Raw genomic sequence first — 23367 nt, 5'->3', positions numbered from 1 at the left:
ATAGCTGTGGGTTACATTTGAGCGCTGGAAAGCTTTGAGGAAGAAATAGTAATTACCTCACTGCTTCCGTTCATTAGAGGGGCTCAGTTCTTACTCAGCAATCAGCAAAGGTTACACAGACCCAACAGGTGCTGCCTGGCTCTGATGAATCCTCCCATGAGGTTGCTGCTGATCTCCTCCACGGGTCAGAGAAGCATGTGATGAGCTCCACCAATCAGAGCTCAACACATGCCTCTCTGACCTTTTGTGGTGTCTTACTAATCTCCCAGTGATGCAGTGCACCTCTCTCAAATGTTGGGGGGGTGGGGGGGAATGAGCTGGCGCATTTGACTAGTTATAATACAAATCTTGGATGAAAGTGTGGAAGGGGACATAAACCCACCTAACAGTTCTAGTGACGAAAGTACCATGGAGGAGAAAATGACACAGTTGCACGATAGGCTTAAATATTTAGGAGAAAAAAATACAGTTCTTTCCAAAAAAAAAAATATTGTGACGAGGAAAATGTCGGAATACTACTTTTTTTTCTATGTAGGTCCTTGTTGGCAATTTACAATTTGTCCCCCACAAATTGTAAAATTGCTAACCAGAGGTGTGTGGTGGTGGTGTGTTTTATTGTGCCGTCTCTGTAGCATGAGCAATATTCTGTTCCTGCAAACATATACTGTTATATGTCGGGCTTATGGGAGCATGCCAGCCATGCATCACATGGAAACAGGCCGAGATGTTGACATGTGATGCCTCACTAGCATGGTACTGTATGAACGACATATACCACTCTATGTATGCAGATTGCCCACTGTTGTTGTGTACAGCCATATAGGCTGGTGTTTGCCATGTTATTTGGCTCATGTAACAACAAAAAGTTGTAAATTATTCTTAACCTTTTTATTAATGTTGGGTTGCGAATCCCAGCAAGTTGTGGATCTACAAGCCCTGATACAGTTTATACCAATAGGGAGAAAGGCTTGGAGAGTATGTGCTGGGGAAAGGTTTATGGTAAAGGGTATATGGGCCAAAGAAAGTGCTGAACAAGTGCAGGTGAATGTGTACATGAAGAGGAGCATGAGACGCAGCATCCTTCCCGACCTGGTTGAATTATGCACACCTACAAAGGCGGCCCTGCTTTGGTGTACAATCGCAAGAACGCTCAGCGGTGCATACACACTGCCTTTTTGCTCCGACCTGGCCCGGTCGAATCGGATGAAAATTAAACTGTATATAAGATGCGATCCTTCGATTTGACTGGTTTTCTTTCAATAAAACAGGATCAGAGTTGCGTACACACTCTTCCCATATCGAACAAATGGCTCAAAATGGAAAGAACAGTCTGACGATTGTATAGGTGAGTACCCAGCTTAAGGCCCAAAGCATCTCAGGTGTGTGTCCTTTGTAAGGCCCAAAGCATCTCAGGTGTGTGTCCTTTGTAAGGCCCAAAGCATCTCAGGTGTGTGTCCTTTGTAAGGCCCAAAGCATCTCAGGTGTGTGTCCTTTGAGCAGGGCCAGATTAATAATGGGGCAGATGGATCCACATAAAAATAAGCCAGTAAATCAAAAGTATTACAATTATTTTCCTCACAAAATGTTACAATGTTTCTACTGTTACGTAATTAGAGAGACATTAGGGCTGATAGTGTATAGGGTGTACATGTCCACATAGCACTGGCCACACCTACATAGCACTGGTCATAGCTCCTCTGCTTCTCAAAATGATCGCCTGAACATTTTCAGCCCCAGGCCCATGTAGCCCTTAATCCGGCCTTGCTTTTGAGGCGCTGAAAGATCATGGGCCGAATATAATATCTTATGATATGGTGATTTTTTTTGTCGATTTTGCTGCTGGATTTAAGGCGGCAATTTTTTTAAAGGCAAAACCACATTGCACTTTTAAAACTGTCTGATTAGTCTTACCATCCACGACACGTGTAACTTTATTGGTTAGCATTGCAGGCCTGCTATGCCCATTGTTAAGCATCCCCTTGCCCAAGTTTAATTTTACTAACCTTATTGCATGTTTATATTTTAATCACTGACTTACACTGGGCTGTGGCACATGGGGATTTTTGAACACCGTAGGTATCCAAGTCAGGGAAATGGGCCAACAGCACTTAACCATAAATTTGCAACACAGAAGAAAAAAAAAACATATGTCTTCTGTAAAGTTTGTTCTTGAGATTTAAATTCTGACAGAATGTTTATAATATTTTGTAGTATGTGAGGATAATAAATAATTTTAAGCAAAAATAGTTTTTTTCTTTATGGGCATGTGTTTCTTGTGTGTTTCATAGAGGAAAGATGTGGAAAGATTTACAAAGGAGTGTTTTCAAGGAATGTATTCATCCAAGGAAACATATGCACTTCACAGATGTGTATATACAGTATATTGGAACACTTTAGAAACTATATATGAACAAACCAACTGCACACTTTGACGGCAATCAAAATTCTTTTTTTTTTGGCTTTTTAGGTAAATAAAACCAAAATGTTAATTTAAGCAGGTCTTGCTGCCTTTTACTAAGTGGAAGCAACCAGTACAATGATCAGTACGATCCTTGTGTGCACTGAGTAGAGGTCCAAGAACCAAATTGTACAGATCTGACACCATGATCCAGCAATAGAGGTATACTATGGCACACCCACTATCTGTGTCAATGAAAACTGTGCCCAAATTACTATAAATAGTTATGCTCACTTAGAGACTAAAGCATACTTCCCAACCGACCCAATTTCAGTGCGACAGTCTCTATTTGAAAGTTCTGCCTCACTGTCATGATTGGGACTGAATTGTACCTATCTGCCTGGGAGTCAGGAGGTATGACCCATTCCGCTACTCAACATATCTGCTGCTTACACCTGCCACTGCTGCATGCATTATAGTAATGGTGGTAGGAGACAGCCAGATTCACGAAAAGGCGGTACAGGTGGGTGTCTACGGCCCTGTGGTACTAGTGGGCCCGGCACCCGCCTGCCTCCATGAGGAGATTGGCATCTCCCCAACTGCTTTGAGTTATATGTATCACATGTGGGGTGCCATTGCCAGGGAAACCAGCCTGTAGCGCGGCTTATCTGACCTGTGACACCGGTAAGTAGCAGAGTCGGAATACTCCACTGGTCCCTGGCCGCTAGTGGCTGCACAAGCCCCCTTCCCCCTCTTGATATCAAAGCGGATGATGTATAACAATTGATCCCAGTTTAATTGGATACATAGAAACCACTGTATTTTCCTGGAAATTACATTGAAATAGTACAGTGTATGTATAAAATGAAACTGGGATCAATTGTTACACTTGTTGCAACATATTTTCCAAGAGACTACATTGTATCAGAACCTTGGATATAGTTCTTAGACACAGACTGTAGGAGTCTGTATATGCAAATGATGGAAGGAATTGATCTTAACCCACGTATATTTCTGCATATTTAAGCCATTCATGTATTAAGGACTAATATTTATATTGTAATAAGATCAGACATAAGGCATATAGTGTGTTTTTTTAATAAACACTTCATACTAATTTACACTTCTCTTTATGAATATTTTATATGTTTTCGCTAGGGGTGTGCACCGGCCACTTTTCGTGTTTTGTGTTTTGGTTTTGTATCTGGATCTTTCTTCGTGTTTTGGATCTGGATTGGTTTTGCCAAAACCACCCTTCCGTTTTTTGGGTTCTGAGTTTTGTGTTTTGGATCTGTATTTTTTTTAAAAAAAGCATAAAAACAGCTAAAATCACAGAATTTGTGGGTTTTTATGCTCCTATTCAATTATTAACCTCAATAACCTTCATTTCCACTCATTTCCAGTCTATTCTGAACACCTCACACCTCACAATATTGTTTTTATGGCCAAAAGGTTGCACCGAGGTAGCTGAATGACTATGCTAAGCGACACGAGTGGGCGGCTCAAACTCGTGGCCCATCTAGGAGTGACACTGCAGTGGCAGACAGGATAGCAGTTTGAAAAACTAGGCCCCAAACAGTACATACTGCAAAGAAAAAAAAGAGGTGCAAGATGGAATTGTCCCCTCCCACCCACCCTTATGGTTGTATAAACAGGACATGCACACTTTAACAAACCAATTATTTCAGCGCCAGGGTCTGCCACATGACTGTGGCTGAAATGATTGATTCCTTTGGGCCCCCACAAAACAAGCTGGCAATTAATGTGTCCCTGCACAAACTGGCTCTACGGAGGCAAGATGTCGTCCTCATCCTCCTCATCCACCGATTCCTTGGATAAAACAGGAAAAAGGGATTTAGGTGTCCCTGGACTGCTTACGGTCTTAGCCACAGTTTCTGAACTTGACATTAACTTTTTATGAACGCGCTGCAGGTGCCGTATAAGGGACGATGTTCCTAGGTGGTTAATGTCCCTACCCCTACTTATTTCACCTTTACATATGGTACATATGGCAAGACAGTTGTTGTCCGGATTTGGATAGAAATATTGCCAGACCAAAGAGGTGGAATGTTTGGTCTTCTGCCCAGGCATGACCGGGATGGGCTTTTTCATCCCACGGACAACAACTGTCTCCCCCGGAGCCTGATTTAAACAAACCACATCACCATCAGAATCCTCCTCGCCAACTTCCTCCTCAGTGCCAGCTACACCAGTATCCTCATCCTGTTGTACTTCAACAGTGACATCTTCAATTTGCATATCAGCAAGTGGACTGTGGGTGCTCCTTTCAGCACTTGCAGGGAGCGTGCAAATGGTGGAAAGAGCCACCTCTTCCCGTCCAGTGCTGGGAAGGTCAGGCATCGCAACCGCCACCACACTTGGACTCTCCTTGGGCATTTGTGATATCTTCTTAGAACACACAGTTCTTCGCTGTGCTATTGCCAGCTTAACTCGTTTGATTTTTTTAGCGGGAGGAGGGCTTCCATCGTCATGTGAAGCTGAACCACTAGACATGAACATAGGGAAAGACCTTAGCCGTTCCTTGCCACTCCGTGTCATAAATGGCATATTGGCAAGTTTACGTTTCTCTTCAGATGATTTAAATGTTTTTTTAAGGTCATTTTCCTGAACTTTGTCATTTGGGATTGTATGTACCCTCTACTATGACATTGGGCATCGGCCTTGGCAGACGACGTTGATAATCGTCTGTCATGACTAGTGGCAGCAGCTTCAGCACTAGGAGGAAGTGGTTCTTGATCTTTCCCTATTTTATTTTTATCGGAGAAAGTTTGGTCCTCCATTTATGTTATATTGATTTGATATCAACGTGCGGGTAAGGCGCACACAAACACAGAAAATAATTTTTTATTTTTGCTGGAGAGTAGTGCACTTTGTGGGTTACACCACCCTTTAAGAAATGAGCCAGCCGGCTCTTTACTTATGGGACACAGGCGCACACTTGGCGCTGCTCCTTTGTTGATGCACGTGCAGCCACAGTGCACACAATTCACAAACACAGAAAAAATATATTTTTTCTTTGCACTTGGGGGGAGCACCCCTGATGGACAGAGCACCCCCTGGACAACACTACAGCACCCCTTTAGGACTGCACAGGACTTTGGAGTGGACACAGCCCCTATGGACAACTGACTGCACAACACAGTCCAGCCAGCCCCTATGGACTTTGAAGTAGTGGACACAGCCCCTATGGACAGCAGCACAGCATAGCACAACACTACACTGCACTACACTACACAGCCCAGCCAGCCCTAACGCCCACCCTCCCTCTTCACTGTCCACAGCTGAGTGAGAAAATGGCGCAGACGCGGATACCTTATATAGGATCCAAAACCCGCGAGACCCGGAAGGCGGGATGATGACGTTTTGCCTCGATTTCAGATCCGAGTCAGGCGGGAAAAGTCGAGCCTGACTCGGATCTGCCTCGGATCGGGGGGGTTCGGTTTTCAGAAATCCGAACCCGCTCACCCCTAGTTTTCGCTATTTTAAATGTTGAATTAATTTTATGTATGATTAAATAAAAGTTATATTTTAATTTAAGTGTGCCATACACAAATCCTTTTTTTCTCCTTTATTAAAGCTGAATCTAATTTATCCGTGGGAGCTCCCTCTATCCCACATGGAAATTGACAAGTAAGATTTGGGAATTTGATATATAATTGATATTCATATGGTAAATTCCAGTGCATTAGATATTCTTTTTGGCATGGCAAACTGAACTGTTCTTGCAACCGCTGCAATTTTCTATATGCGGTTGCTGAATGTCGAAAATGTCCAGAAAATGTTCTGGCCAAGGACAGCATCTCCTGCACGCCCCTTTCATTTTTTTACATTTTTTGAACCACCAAGTATATTATGTGGGCAAAACATGGGATGTGTTCAAATTCACCCACTTGTAATGCTCTCACAATGTTACATGCAATATCAGAAATGACAAATCCTGAGAAGAGTCCTAGCGGGGTAAGATATTTTGCTATGACATATCTGAGTTTTTTTTAACAGGTTAACACAGGTATGCCTCTTAGTGAAGCCGGTGATACAAAGGGTAGCCTGCCTGTGAATGAACTGGTACTGTGTGTTAAATGCTGCTGCTGAAGATGATACACCCACCCAATGGGCTGTCACTGTTTTTCTTTTATTTGACCAGTACCATTTGCCCTCATATCTGTAGTTAAGTGGATAGTGGGTACAATGGCATTTTCTAGACCAAGAACTAGATGTCTTTTAACTAGGGATCAAGATGGAATTTTGTAGCGGGGACACAAGACCTCAATTAACTGTTTAAAACCACATGCATTGATGGCGGATACTGGACGCAGATTTAATACTAGCATAGCCATCATGGCTTCAGTGATTCACTGTGCAACTGGATGGCTACTTTCATACTTGCTTCCTCTTTCAAATAATTGTTTCACAGTCAATTGTTGTTTAAAACTAGTCTTCTTGGTCCTCTTCAGGGATGAAGATTCACCCCCAGCAGCAGCAGCATCCCTAGCATGCAAGGATTCTTCTGGAGAATCCTGTATAAGGGAGGAGTCAGCGTTTACAAATTGGAGGATTATCTCCCATCATTGAGGAAATTCATGATGAAGGTGTTAGCGGTGGAGATTGCATGAGCTAGGATGTAGCTGAGAGCTGGACTGCTTGTTATTATTTTACCAGATGTTTCCCAAAACTTTGCATGAACTTCCTGCAAATGGCGTAACAGGGAGGAGGTTCCTAGATGGTTAACGTCTCTACTTCTACTTAGTTTGGCTTCACAAACAGTACAGATGGCTTGACATTTGTTGTCAGGATTTGGATACAAATAATTCCACACTAAATAGGTTGCTCTTTTGCCCAGGCATGACAATGGCCTTCTTTTTATCACCAGCAAGCACTGCTGCTGCTGGTTGCTGACTTACTTTGACACCAATAACATCCTCATCATCAACATCTTCATCAGCATTAGATACACAAATATCCCCCTCATCCTGTAACACTTCCACAGTAGCATCCTCAATTTCTAAGTCACCATCTTTACTTTACTTTGCTGATCCCCACATTTGCAGAGGGTGCAAAATAGTGGAAGGAGGCTTCTCTAAGAGTACAGTATCAGAAATGTCAGACTCACACATAGCACTCGACACACTTAAACTTTACAAATCCTTGAGGAGAGTCTATGAACACACAGCCTTTTCTTCAGCCTTAGTTTTGGTGAATTGATTTACAAATATAGACTTTGGGGTATATTCACTAAAGTGAGAGTTTTTAGAACTGGAGATGTTTCCCATAGCAAGCAATCAGATTCTACATAACATTTAACTAGCACTTTCTGGAAGATAATAGCTAGAATCTGATTGGCAAGGGTGAAGCGTGTGGCCATGGTGCCTGGAGCATGTGTGTGCTACTGCGCCCCCATCCCAAGTGTGCCAGGTGACAAGTAGGGTGTGTGTCAAGCATAAACAAAGCTCTCCCATCCTCACACATATTCCCACCTGCACACAGCTCTCTCCCCTTACTCAGCTCTCCTCCCCTCAAACACAATGCTCCCCCCTCACTCAGACCCCCCCACAGCTCTCCCTCACACTCAGCTCACCTCCCCTTACGCAGCCCTCCCCCTCAGCATTCCCTTACACACAGTGCTCCCCCTCACTCAGATCATCTCCCCCTCACTCGGAACTCCCTCCCTCAGCTCTCCTCCTCTCACACAGCTTTCCCCACTCACTCAGCCACCCCCTCATGCACACAGCTTTCCCCCCCCATTCAGATCCCCCTTCACACACACACAGACACACACACACACACACAGATCCCCCTCACAAAGATCTCCCCTCCTCACACACTCATACACATACAGCTCTTTCCCTTAACATAGTTCCCATCCCCTCCCTTCACACACCTTACTCAGATCTACTACACCCCTCACACTATTGTAGGGTGCCAGGGATCAGCATCAGACAGTGGTGGACCACCAGCTGCTGAGCAGAACCTGAAGCACAAAAAAAGATCTTTGCCTCCATACTAGGGGTGTGGTATGGGCGGAGCCACAAGCATCGCACTGCCCACACCATACTCCCTGTATGGGGCTGGCACTGATCTCTTTATGTGCTTAAGGCTCCACTCAGCAGCAGGTGATCCATGCCTCATCTGATGGCTGCTCTCCAGCACACTGGACAGAGCAGGTGCCTAGAAGAGGAGCTCCACTGGAACCACCCTCACTATGCCCCTACTGATTGGTTGCTATGGGCAATATCTCCACTTCTAAAAACTCTCACTTTAGTAAATTTACCCCTTATAGTGAGTGTTGCATGTGAGGTTTCAGATGATCTCTCACTATGTTTTGCCCCAGCTTCCACAATAAACATCTGTAACAGGACCACCACTCATAAATGAAGGCCACTGTCTAAGTCTTTCCTTGCCACTGTATGTGGTGTATGGGATGTTGACAATTTTACATTTTTCAGCAGTAATTTTTCCCTTTCTTATTAGAGGTGATGTTGTCTTTAACATTGTGAAATATTGTTTAAATTTTAGGTGCCCTTTCTTAAATGTTATTTCCCCTGGACCACCTTTAGTAGATTTAAAGTACTACCACGACTGCCAGCAGCAGCTGCAGCACTAGTACTAGATTGCTGCTCCTGCTCTTCTATCGACTGATCCATATAGATTCACAGTGCTCCTAGAATAAGGGTGACATCCTAATGGCATATATATTTTTTAGCGCACAAGTTTTATCATTTACATTTTTAATAATAGTGCCTGAACACACAACACAATGCCTCACAGTGCCCATAGTAATGGTGGCACCCTACTGACATATTTTTATCACGCAAGTTTTATAAGTTTAATATTTTATAACAGTCCCTGAAGGCCCTGAACACACAAAAAACTGCCTCACAGTGCCTCTAGTAAAAGCCATGAGGCACCCTAATAATAATGCTAGATTTTTTTAACACACAAGTTTTATATTAAAGATTTTTAACTGTGCCTGAACACACGACAAACAGCCTCACAGCGCCCCTAGTATGAGCTGGATGGCACCCTAATAGTAATGATGATGTTATAATAGGTTTTTTTTGTTTTATATAAAAGTGCCCCAGTAACATTTTTAAGTAATACAGTGTTGCAGTCCACTCCTAAGGTGTTTTTTTGTGCCTCACAGTGCTGCAAATGACTTCAATCCATTTACCAGCAGTTCCTATGGTAGCTGTCTGCTATATTCAAGGCTGACTAATTTCCCCTTTCACATTTACTGTAAGTGATGAGATGTCACTTGATACATTAATTCAGCAATCTGGGACCTTATGTCCCAACTTGTGACATTTGAAAAATCTGATCTTAAATATTTTGTGTTTTGAACTCTTAAACAACAGAACAGAATTTTCAGTATTTGTTTCAGTAGGTATGTGCAGGGCTGGATTAAGAGAGGGGGGGGCGATGGGCGGTCATCCCAGGGCCCCCACACACAGAGGGGCCCCCACACTAGACCACACAGTGGGGGTGTCTATGTATCTAGAAGCCCCCCCTGATGGACCAATCCTACTTCCCTGGCCATAAAGGGGGCGGAGCCAATACAACAAGCCCTGTCACCATCTCACCCACGAATTGCTGCATTATGTCACTAGGGGGCGTGGGGTAATGATGTGAGGTGCCCGCCCCAATTAGCAACCTGCATCTGCTGCATACAAATGTAAGTGTGTATGTGTACTGTGTTATTTATGTGTTTCTATATATATATAAATATATATATATGCTATTGTATATACAGTTAGTGTGTGTATATGTGTTCGTATGTGTTTGTGTGTATACTGTATATGTATGTGTTAGTATGTTATATATAATATATATGTTTGCTACATACATATTATATATATGTGTGTGTGTGCATGTTTAACACACACATGGGGGTAGGCTCCATGTGGTTGGTGGGATGGGGGGGTAGGCTCCATGTGGCTTGGTGGGAGCTCCCACAACTTAGTTGCCCCAGGGCCCCCACTAGCCTTAATCCGGCCTTGGGTATGTGCTCTTGAAACTGGCATGGTTTAGCAAGTACAGTATTTGTGGTATGCTTCGTAGTACTGGTCGCTAAATCATACTCCTGTGTAAGGTTTTGCAGCATCGCCATAGCAACCTTTTTATCATTAATTCTGATGCCGAATTAAATCAACTGCTGAGAGATGGATAACATTCTGTCTATGTACTCATTCATGTTTTTGCAAGCACTAAGCTTTTTTGCATATAATGTGCATCTCGGCTTAATAAACCTCATTACATTTTTATCTTCATAAGCCATTTGCAGAGTTACCCACATATCATATGCTGTAGCCTTCCCGTGGATTATAAAATAAACATTCAGTGATTCCACCGCTAGACCAATTCTCCTCATAGATCTGTCTACATTAGGAGTGGGCAATAACCGGCCCCCAGCTGCTGTAGAACTACACAGCCCAGCATACCCTGCCACAGTTCTGCTATTTGTCCATGCCAAAACTGTAGCAAGGCATGCTGGGATCTGTAGTTCAGCAGCTGCTGGAGGGACACTTATTGCCCACCACTGGTCTACATCTTCAAGATTTGGATTATCACCGGGGTTACTAGTGGGCTCCCACATCGTCTTCTGTTTTAACTGCATCTCCATGGCAAACTTCCATGTAGTATAATTTTCAGCATATTTTGTGGTGAGCACTAAGGCACCTTAAATGAAACACCGTTAGTGGTAATTACACATGGAGCGTGTGAGCTCCTTGGCTATGATTCTAATCATTTTTATAGCCTATTTGACACATTAGTGTCCAAAAAACTAATGTATTTAACTATTCATAGTCATTTGGAGAGTATCAGTTACAGTAATTATTTCACCTTTATATAAAAATTTGATACATGTTTTTGCAGAGATAAAAAAAAAGCAAAACTGATTTTCTAAAACATTTCATGCTGTGGAGGTCTAGAAAATGTTTCTAGAAAGTTTCAAAAGATGAAAAGAGTCACCTAGAGTGTAAGCATCCATGAAATGAGATCAGATTACAATAACACCAACGTTCTCTAGATGTTATTGTCATTTTAATGTACACTAATGACAAGCAGGCATTTTGCTGCTTCTGCTATTAAAAAAGTGAGGTGAGTGCTATGGGGGACAAGAGGGAGGACTGGAAAAATGATTCTGACACCTTGCAGGCACTTCCACAGAGTGTTCGTGTAATAGTGATAATAGTGGTAACAGGGCCTGCAACAGAAATCTCAGGGCCCGGCACACTAATGTTTTTGGAGCCCCCATCCAGTAGATACAGTACATGCAAGTTGGCCACCCAGCCCCTATACCTCACAGAGCCAGCCCCAGCCCCTGTGCCTCACAGCCCCAGTGTCTTATAATTCCAGCCCCAGTGTCTCACAGTTCCAGCCTCTGTGCCTCACAGCCCCAGTGTCCCACAGATCCAGCCCTTGTGCCTCACAGCATCAGTGTCTCATAAATTCAGCCCGTGCCTCACAGCCCCTGTCTCTCACAGATCCAGCCTTTGTCACAGCCCCAGTGTCTTACAGATCCAGCCTGTTCCTCACAGCCTCAGTATCTCACAGATCTAGCCCCTGTGCCTCTCAGCCCCATTGTCTCACAGAACGAGCCCCAGCCCGTGTCTCATAGCCCTAGTGTTAATGTATCACAACCCCAGCCCGTATCTCACAGCCCCAGCTCCTCTCCAGCTCTGTGCTTTCATCTCCATCCCATCTGCCAATTCATCCTCCACTTCCCCCAACCACCACCCGAACTGTGTCTACACAGCCACCGCCAGAGCTCCACTTACCTGCAGCTTGCTGGCGGCTTGGACCCAGCTCCTCTGACCCAGCGGCGTGACGTCATGACGTCACGCGCGCTGCGCTGGGTCAAAGCAGACTGTTTTGACCCAGCGCAGCGCGTGTGACGTCCCTCTCCTCAGTCACTGTGCCCTACTGACTACAGCAGAGGCAAGAAGGACACATGAACTGGGCTACTGAGATTATGGGGGGCCGGAGCCCCTTGCAATCTCTGGGCCAGGTACATGTGTCACCTTTGATCCCCCCTGTCGCTGGGCCTGGGTGGTAACATGATCCAACTCTCCTCAAATGCACCTGTATTGTGTTTAGCAGTCATATATAATCCACAAAGGGTTTACATCCAGTTTTCACAAGAAGTAGAATATGAGCCTGAATATAATTTGTGTAGATACAAGTGTATACATACAGTATATAGGTCCATCCTTGGCACATTTGTCATTTATTGTGATGCACATTGTAATGTATATATAGATAGTTTGTGCGTGCCAGACAAGTTCAAGACCAAGTTTTACATTTTTCACGCCAACAAGATTTGGGGGTAGATGTATTAAACTTTTGAGAGAGATAATGTAGAGAGAGATAAAGTACCTTCCAATCAGCTCCTAACTGCCATTTTTCAAACACAGACTGTAACATGACAGTTAAGCAGGGTACACACTAGACCAGTGGTTCCCAAACTCGGTCCTCAGGACCCCACACAGCTCACGTTTTCCAGGTCACCCAGCAGGTGCACAGGTGTATTCGTTACTCGCTGGCACATTTTAAAAGATTGACAGGTGCATCTAATTATTTAACTTGTGATTATGTGAGGAGACCTGCAAAACATGCACTGTTTGGGGTCCTGAGGACCGAGTTTGAGAACCTGTGCACTAGACGATCCCGCGGATCGGAGTGACATATTGGGTACATTGTCTAGTGTGTACCCATGATAAGAGTGCAGGGCCGGCTCCAGGGGTCGGAGCACCCTGTGCCGGGCCTTGAGAAGGCGCCCTTATGAAAAGCCGCGTGCGACCGAATTTGGGGGAGTGGCCTAATTACCATAGGCCATGCCTCCAAATAACATCAGGCTGGGGGTAAAGCCAAGCACTCCATCACTGGCTGGGCTTCCCCCAGCCCTCTCCTGGCAGTGAATGGTTGCCGCGCGCATGCACGCGGCATCCACTCACACTCCGGGGGTCTGGGACCGCCGCACAGTTGCGGAGGTGGGGTCCCCAACCTCCTGATTTGACCACCCGCAGGCCACTTCGGCCCGCGGGTGGAACAGCGGGACAGTACTGTACTGCTGAAATCGGGATGCTGGGGAGGGGAGCACCCTCTACGGGTGGCACCCCTGTGCGACCGCACTGGTCGAACACCCCTAGAGCCGGCCCTGTATGAGCACTCCCGCGGGCCACTAGCGTCATTCCCCTGCTGCAGGGCCGATGGGGGATGTCACTAACGATGCCATGCTGCAGAATGCAGCATGGCACGTACAACCCCCCCCCTGCTAAACCTGGCATCGGCAAGTGTGTATTCACTTGCTGCATGCAGTGTCTTATCGCTGGTGATGTTGTGCTGGATACCCAGCTTTAGAAGCTGATTGGTTGGTACTTTATGTCCCTCCAAGCTTTGATACATCTCCCCCTCAATGAAATAGAAATAAATATGGTTGTGTACTAGTTGCTCATCTGTAGCCGTTATTTGACCCAAACACTCAGCACGTAAGGTTTGCCTATTCAGATTTCAGCTATTTACAATTTGATCCTTATAAATCCACCGTAAGTGAGATAATAAAATATGGCATCAAACAAATGGCATCATGTTTTCCACATACATAATTTCCTGATGTGCAGACAGCCATAAATTTCAGTGTCTTACGTATTTACATATCAGAAGGTTACCATGACAAATGATGCACGAAAGCACCAAACAATAATTACAACCTATGCGAGTATATGAGAACATGGCATTCTGCGGCATCCTGGAAAGAGACAAAAGTTTCTTTTTGCAGTGTATAAAATAGTGATTATACTCCTCAGCACAAAAACAGTGGAATCTTAGTTGTCAATTGCTCTGACATAGCGGGCAGATTCTGAATGTTAATGTACAGCTAGAAGAACGAGATTCTTCCTAAGTTCTAAAAAAGAAAAAAAAAATCCTAAACAAAAAAAATAACTTTTTGGAAATATTACTACTATACTCATTAGGGCTGATTGTGAGTTGCAGGCAAAGCATCTGTAGTGCGGACAGCCGAGGAAGTCTGATTTGCTTTCTTATGCTAATGCGAGAATACATAGGGCTAATGTAAGGGTTTCTGTGCCACCCATTGCTTTTAAGCCAACTGCTGCAACCGTCATCATTAGCATCGGCACTTGCACCAGCCCCATGCTAGTAGCAAGAGGTCTGTTAGAAACAGGCTTCCGCACGCATGACTCAAAATCGGAGGAGCTTTTGACACACACTCACGGCACCCCAGTGGCACTCCCATGGCATTCCCAAAAGACTGGCTGGTACCATGTGCTTGCGTTTTGGCTGTCCGGTAGCCTCCCCGAAACACCCAATTTTAAAGAAAGACAGATGTGTACGAGTTCTGTACAACTCAGAATAGGAGGACCTGCAAAATCTCAGCATTTGCTTCCGTACACACTCAGGATCAGCTCTATAATGACTTATGAATAAAAGAATATGATCCTGGTGCTACGTGAGTGGTATTTAAACACACATATAAATAAAGCAGCTCCTGCCTTAAAAGTTCCCTGACGGTATTTATTTACATCTACGCTACTATATAGCAAATGATCACCTGGAACACTTTATATTGCGTAGAGACTGATGAGTAAAATACAGAGAGTCTCCACGTTACACATATATTCCCTTTCAACTGTTGTTTTACTGTGTATAAGGCTTATGAGGAACATTTAGAGCCACCACAGTCTATATGATTTAGCATTCGAGAGCTGCAGTTATTATTGGTGTATCAGATGATACTATTTGACTACACTTATTTATTTCAAGAGACTTAAACATTCTAGTCAATTACATTGTATCTTTAAAGATTATGGGCCCCGTTTACAAACTAAATATAACCCCTTTAGCGCTCGCTAAAGGGGTTATACCATCTTCTTGTATTTAGTAAATAGCGGTAATCTTAGATTACCGCTGTTTGTTCAGCATCACTCTCGCCATCTAAAAGATGGTGAGAGCGATGCGGGCCCCAGTGCCGGCAATGTAGACCCGGCTGTGCCTTTCCGGCTTCATTGAAGCCTTCCAGGCACTGCCGGGTATCCCTGTCATGCACATGCGCAGATGGACCGTAGCGCATGCGCATAACACTGGAGCCCGTCACTGGCAGCGTTAGGCTGCCAGCAACCCAGCTGAGGACCTCGCTGAGGACTTCGACTTCGCGGGACCTCGCTGGAGGGGTAAGTATTAATAAATACCAGTGGAATTTTCCTTTGTATCACAGTGATACTAAACGAAAATTCCCGCTGGTATTTCCCTTCGTTTGTAAATTGGGCCCTTACTATTCTGTTTGGTGTAACACCTTAGTGATTTTATATTTATGTCTGGTGTGTAACCATTTTTTATCTAACACATATTGTGTACCACACTCGGGAGTATTTACTCTGTTTATATCATTACAATTAAATTTATATTTATAGATTGTTTATTTTATGCTTTTTATTACACATAGCAGCGCCACCATTTGTTTTGTCTATCTGCTATAATGACTTATACCAGTTCAGCAATATCAGTATTAGCTGAAATGATAAGTACTTTCAATGTTAGCAATGCATAGACATGCCTGCAGCAAACATATTGGCAAGGAAATTATATTGTCTTGTAAAGATTGTTTTACAGATAAGTCATAAAGCATTTCAAAACATGAAGTATATACTGAAGTTGCTGAATGGGCACTTTGCAAACTCAAACCAATAAGCACTGCATAGGGGGACCACTACTGGGGGCATTCTATAAAAGGAACACAGGGGGGCGGCGGCAGCTGGGGCTGACATAGGTGCTGGGTGGGTGGTACATTTTAATTTGAGGGAAGGGGCGGGGCTAAATGACACAAATTGCGTAATTTAGCTCCGCCCCTCCTCAGACTTGCGATTCACGGGGGGTTTCTGTAAAGGGGGTGAGGCTTAATGTCATCTATAGTCTGGCCCCGCCCCCCAAAGAGGAGAGCAGCAGGTCCCCTCCTGCTGCTCCCGGAAAGCTGCCCAATAATGTTGGCAAGTATGGTGTGTATGCACTTGCTGCATGCAGTGTCACATCGCTGGTGATGTCGTGCTGGGTACACATCATGTAGTGTTTACCCAGCTTTAGAAGCTGATTGGTTGGTATGTCTCTCCAAACTTTGATACATATCCCCCTTAATGAGATAGAAATAATTATGGTTTTTTACAAGTTACCCATCTGTAGCCGTTATTTGACCCAAACACTCAGCACACAAGGTTTGCCTATTCAGATTTCAGCTGTTGCGCATGAATACCTATGCAACAAACATTGCTGTTTTGCGCGTTTGCATTCTGCACTCATCACACATGATGCGGAGGCCTAAAGAATAACATTTAGAACTTCAGTGAAAATTTACTCACCCTTACCTGGAATCTATCACTTTCTTTTGAAAGTTTAAATGAAATTGAATCTGATTCTGCGATATTGAACAACTATTATACTTATTATAGTAAGTATGAGCATGTTGACCTAGATTGCCATATGTTGTACTAATAGAAAATAATACAACAGAAAAATAATGTTTGTATGTGACTTGTTACAGACATACCATATGTTGCAGAGGCGTACTGTATAAGTCTGAAGAATCTCTAAATCTGGAACTTTGATGGATCTAAACAAATAAAGCAATTACAGAAAATTGGAAACTTTTGTAAGTATAGTTTATTGTGCAAAAATGAAATATATAATTGATTTGCAAGCTGCTGTATATGAATCAGTGGCATAATTCATCCCAGTTGCCTGTCTCTCCCACCCCCCCATTGGTGGTCTAGGGTGGTAATGAGGTGAGGGTGTCATACTGGGACCTTACCCTCTGTACCGGCCCTTCCCTGAGGGGGCACTTTCCCCTCATTGCTGGTTTGACTCTGCCGGCCACGTGTATCTCACAGAACTGCATCTGAATGGCAAAGAGGCCAGTATACACACACGCATATATACATATACTGTATATATATATATATATATATATATATATATATATATATATACAGAATATATATTGTATTTACATTTGGATGTTAATGTTTAACAGTCCACATTTTTCTTTTTAATAAGATATTTTGAATTGTATATACAGTATTGCCCTTATACTGATATTACTACTGTCATCATAAATTATATTCTCTATAGATCATGCTTCCCATTTGTTTTTCTCATTTTGTCCTTCCATATCTCTGTATGTACGTGTCCCTCTCTATGCTTTGTATTATGCCCCCCCTTGTCTGTACTGCGATTCTCATTAGATACTCCCTATTTTCCTTATTTTGCTCCACACATCGTCCGCCATTTTTTCTTTAAATTGTGCCACTGCCCATATGTTATAAACATTTATTAAGGTGCTTTGTGCCTTTAACCACACCCCTATCTATATTAATTATAATATGACCCCCCATATATATGTATATTCTGCATTTTTCTCCTTTTCCCACACCACATTCCACACTGTGCTCCTCTTCCCCATCCTATACATCCCACATTGTGCTCCCCTTCCCACCCTATAAATCCCACACTGTGCTCCTCTTCCTATCCTATACACTCCACATTGTGCTCCCCTTCCCACCCTATACATCCCACACCGTGCTCCTCTTCCGAACCTATATATACCACATTGTGCTTCACTTCCAACCCTTTACGTCCCACACTGTGCTCCACTTTCTACCCTATACATCCCACACTGTGCTCCTCTTCCCATCCTATACATTCCACACTGTGCTCCTCTTCCCGTCCTATACATTCCACATTGTGCTCCCCTTCCCACCCTATACATCCCACACCGTGCTCCTCTTCCCATCCTATACATTCCACATTGTGCTCCCCTTCCCAACCTATACATCCCACACCATGCTCCTCTTCCGAACCTATATATACCACATTGTGCTCCACTTCTCACCCTATACATCCCACACTGCGCTCCTCTTCCCATCCTATACATTCCACACTGTGCTCCTCTTCCCACCCGATACATCCCACACTATGCTTCTTCTCCCATCCTATACATTCCACACTGTGCTCCCCTTCCCACCCTATACATCCCACACTGTGCTCCCCTTCCCATCCTATACATTCCACAATGTGCTCCTCTTCCGAACCTATATATACCACATTGTGCTTCACTTCCAACCCTTTACATCCCACACTGTGCTCCTCTTCCCATCCTATATATTCCACATGGTGCTCCCCTTCCCTACCCTATACATCCCACATTGTGCTCCTCTTCCCATGCTATACATCCCACACTGTGCTCCCCTTCCCATCCTATATATTCCACACTGCTCCCCTTCCCATCCTATACATTCCACATTGTGCTCCCATTCCCACCCAACACATCCCACGCTACACTCCCCTTCCCACCCAACACATCCCACGCTACACTCCCCTTCCCACCCTATACATCCCACACTGTGCTCCTCTTCCATGCCTATATATACCACATTGTGCTTCAGTTCCAACCCTTTGCATCCCACACTGTGCTCCACTTTCTACCCTATACATACCACACTGTGCTCCTCTTCCCATCCTATACATTCCACACTGTGCTCCTCTTCCCACCCTGTACATTCCACACTGTGCTCCTCTTCCCATCCTATACATTCCACACTGTGCTCCACTTCTCACCCTATACATCCCACACTGCGCTCCTCTTCCCACCCTGTACATTCCACACTGTGCTCCTCTTCCCATCCTATACATTTCACACTGTGCTCCACTTTCTACCCTATACATCCCACACTGCGTTCCCCTTCTCTGTCCTATACATTGCATACTGTACTCCTCTTGCCCATCCCACACTGTGTTCCTCTTCCCACCCTATACATCCAAAACTGTGCTTCTCTTTCCTATCCCATACATCCCACACTGTGCTCCCCTTCCCCATCCTATAATCCCACACTGTGCTCCCCTTCCCTATTTTATAATCCCACACTGTGCTCACCTTGGCCTTCCCACATTGTGCTCCCCACTGCCCATCCCACATTGTGCTCCCCTTGCCCATCCCACACTGTGCTCACCTTGGCCTTCCCACATTGTGCTCCCCACTGCCCATCCCACATTGTGCTCCCCTTGCCCATTCCACACTGTGCTCCCCTTGCCCATCCTAATAATTCCACACTGTGCTCCTCTTCCCACCCTATACATTCCACATTGTGCTCCCCACTGCCCATCCCACATTGTGCTCCCCTTGCCCATTCCACACTGTGCTCCCCTTGCCCATCCTAATAATTCCACACTGTGCTCCTCTTCCCACCCTATACATTCCACATTGTGCTCCCCACTGCCCATCCCACATTGTGCTCCCCTTGCCCATCCCACACTGTGCTCCCCTTACCCATCCCACACTGTGCTCCCATTGCCCATCCTATCAATTCCACACTGTGCTCCCCTTCCCACCCTATACTTCCCACATTGTGCTCCCCTTCCCACCCTATACATGGGAAAAAAGAAAAAAGATAAGCTTCAAAAATTAAATTATTGTTTTTAATAAGAGCTGCCAGGATACCACTCTAATATAACTGTATGGCGACGCCAGTGTATGTAGAGAAATGTCATTTTCTCTACTGTATATGCTGTCGTGCATCTTGAAAAACAGTACAAATATCAATTACGCTTGATCTAGTGCATTTGACACTTATCTAGTTATGACACATATCCACCATGGTCTCTAACAAAACCCCTTAAGAAAGGTGCCACCAATCGAGAACAACCAGGAAGCTAGTTTTCCTGCTGTATCCAGAATGCTCTGCCATGGGAACCAGGCAGGTATATTATCCGGAGTATGATGGCTAAACTAGAGAGCTTATTATTATTTCTAGTACTACATATGTGCTAAACCACATAAATTTATAGTAAGTTTAACTTGGTATCTAGCTGTAGTATCTAACTGCATTTTATATGTGTTCCCTAAGTTAAACAATAATACTTATCTGGGATATGGTGTTTTTTCCGGCCCTGCAGGTCACCCAATGTCAATAATGGTCCAGTGGCTGTCGCCTTCCCATTCATCCCTTGTCATATCATCGTGATTAGAACTGAAAGCTACAGCTTCAATAATAACACAAATGGATGGTGCACACTGGTGCACCTGACAAATTCCTGAGCCCTCAGAGCAGAACAATGGGGTAACAGAGGTCAGACTACTATGTACAGGAAATGCAGTTTGAAAAGACATAACCTTTAACCCATGGTTTAATATGTTGCTTCAGTTCTGTGAGACTCAAGCTGCACAATTACTGTCTCATTTACAAACTACATGGAAATATTGTAACCTTCTTAATATTTTTTCACATTTATGAAATGATTCTAAAACAAAATTTAAATACTTGTGATGTCACAACATCCCCCCACCCCCACAAGAAATGTACTTCTTTACTTACAATCCAGATAAAGCGGATGCCAAAAATCTGGGTTTGTCTGCCTAATAAACAAGAATATAATCATGTATGTCTCATTTATAAAGCACTGTGGCCCTGATTCAGACCCGCTCGCAGGCCTGAAGGGCGTTTTTCTTTTTTTTTTTCAGTCCGGTCTCCTGGCCGCTTGCTAAGCTGTGGATGACCACCCACAGCTTTAGCGAGCAGCCAGGTGATGGTCGTGACCATCGGGGCTTGCGACGAGACCCTTGTGGTAGGGTCTCATCTGCCGCAAGCCCCAGTGAGCTTCCGGCTCTATTAGATGAACATCGACAGCCGCCCCTTTTGGATGCGAGCACCGGAGCGAGTGATCTCTCGCTCACTCCGGGGCTCGCGCATGCGCACTGCCCGGCCATCGACCCGCTTGCAAGCGCATAGCGCTTGCGAGCGGGTCTGAATCAGGCCCTGTGTGTATATGGTATAAGATGCCTGCACTAGATACAGTGGCCTTGATGTTCAAGTTGGGTTTATGCTTATTTGGCTTATAGCGAATCTGTTTTTCATCAAAATATGAAAAGCTTTTCTTGTACTTATGACCAGCGGCGGCTCCTTACCTTTGTGGCACATCATCTCGTGATTGACAGTTGATGTCACTGGGAGGCATGGCTTTAGTCTGGCAGCATTGAGGTCTTATATAAGGGGGTGTGGCTTAAGTCAGGAGCTGCTAGCAAAGAGGCTGGCTTCTAGGAACTGCATCATCTGCAGCCCCTAGAAGTCAGATAGGGCTGCCGTAATAGCAGGGGAGTGGCTACCCATGGGAAGTGCTCTCTCTGCTATTGCAGTCAAGACTGGCAGTCCCAGAAGGAGAAAACACCTCCCCCTGGGACTGCCTGTCTGGCTGTGATCAGCAGGAAGTGCTTCCAATGAGAAGTCACCACCACTGCTAGGCAGTCCCTGGGGGTGGCAGATTTTTCTAGAGAGGCTGAAGTCCCTTTCTTCATGTGTTCAATACTTTTTCCCTGTGTCATTTCACATTATTATACATAACTTAATTTATGGACATCTATGGTTTGATTTCTTTACATGTGTGGATTGCTTTGGTTGTTGCTGACATTTGGTGAAAATTTCATTACATTAGCCCCATTACAAATAAATGTACTGAGAAAAATCTTGATGTGTTCAATACTTTTTTTACCCGCTGTATATATATTATATTTCAATAGAATACGTTACTCATGTTTTTATTATAGCTGAAATTTATAGAAAAATAAAGCTAAAATAATATATAATTTAATGAGGAAAAATGGAAATACATATCTACAATCCAAATTCAGTCACGTCTGCAGACAAATAAATATATTTAAGCATATGTAACTCCATAGGCTTCCTTTGTAAGAATCTAGAGTGCAAGCCATTGCCTTATGAAGGAGCAGAAGGAGTATTGCAGACTGCAAAGTATCTTTGACACTGCTATTAATATTCAATTAAGTGGCAGATTTAACAATTTATTATCGATCTTAGATAGTGCCAGTTTATAATGTCGTTTGTTAAATACCCAACACAAAACCAGTTTCCCCTTTTCACTTCAATAGTTGCAAATTTCGGCATTAGATATTTCGCATTAGGCCACCAAAAACTTTCCATGACCTCCACATGCTCTCTCCAGGCTACAGCCTACAAGTGCATTGCAGATATATACATAACAAAAGGATCTCCCTTATACAAAGAGAGGACTGTGTAACATGAAGTAGGTAAACATGCTGTATAATTTGGTGGACTCTTTGTCCTCAGGGGGTCAGTAGCCCGAGGATAAAGGTCACCAGATGTCTGAAGATGTCACATCACCAAAAACCTTTTACTGTTCCCAGCTCAGTTTGTCCTTTTCTTGTTTGTCTTATGGTTTGAAATACTGCTGTTGACAGAAGGGAGTTGGGTCCTATTGAAAGTCTGCTCCTAATGAGCTAAACAATATCTGGGTTTTTCTTTTTACCATTAATATATTGGAAAGAGAATTATCATATATTTCAAGATTGTTTGCTGTTGTAGATATAGAAGTATTGGAAGTTGTCACAAATAATGGTGTAAAGGAGTTGAGCTAAATTTTTAAAACTGTTCCAGAAAATATTCACTTTATTCCACATTTAGCCAGAATATGTTGCACGTTTTGCTGGCAGAAATTGTCCTTTCACGTTCCCTGTCCTCCACCAACCATATTACATTGAATGAATGGACCATTATCAACGCGTAGACTGTGCGGAATAACAATACAGAGCATACAAAAGCCGAACCAAAACAATTGTGAGATGACCTGTTTCACTACGGAAGTGATTTCCATGAAATTTTGCTAAGCTCAATGTTGTATTATTGAAGCTTTGAAATTCCCCATTGTTAGGATATACGTGCATATCAGTTTTCCAAGGACAGTTCTGGTTTTGACAGCTGGAAGTATTTAATGGATGATTTATCCTTATCCACCATCAGTTTGTGATGCTGCACCTTCATTAGTACAAGTGGTGTAAATAGATTTCTAGAATTTGTTCCGCATTTGGTTACAGTATAATGGAAGCGCAGGCTGTGCTTTATAGAAGAAGCGAGATG

Source organism: Taudactylus pleione, unplaced genomic scaffold (genome assembly GCF_031769625.1).
Source record: "Taudactylus pleione unplaced genomic scaffold, aTauple2 ptg000354l, whole genome shotgun sequence".
In the NCBI taxonomy this organism is placed as follows: Eukaryota; Metazoa; Chordata; class Amphibia; order Anura; family Myobatrachidae; genus Taudactylus; species Taudactylus pleione.
This window is presented reverse-complemented; position numbering follows the sequence as displayed.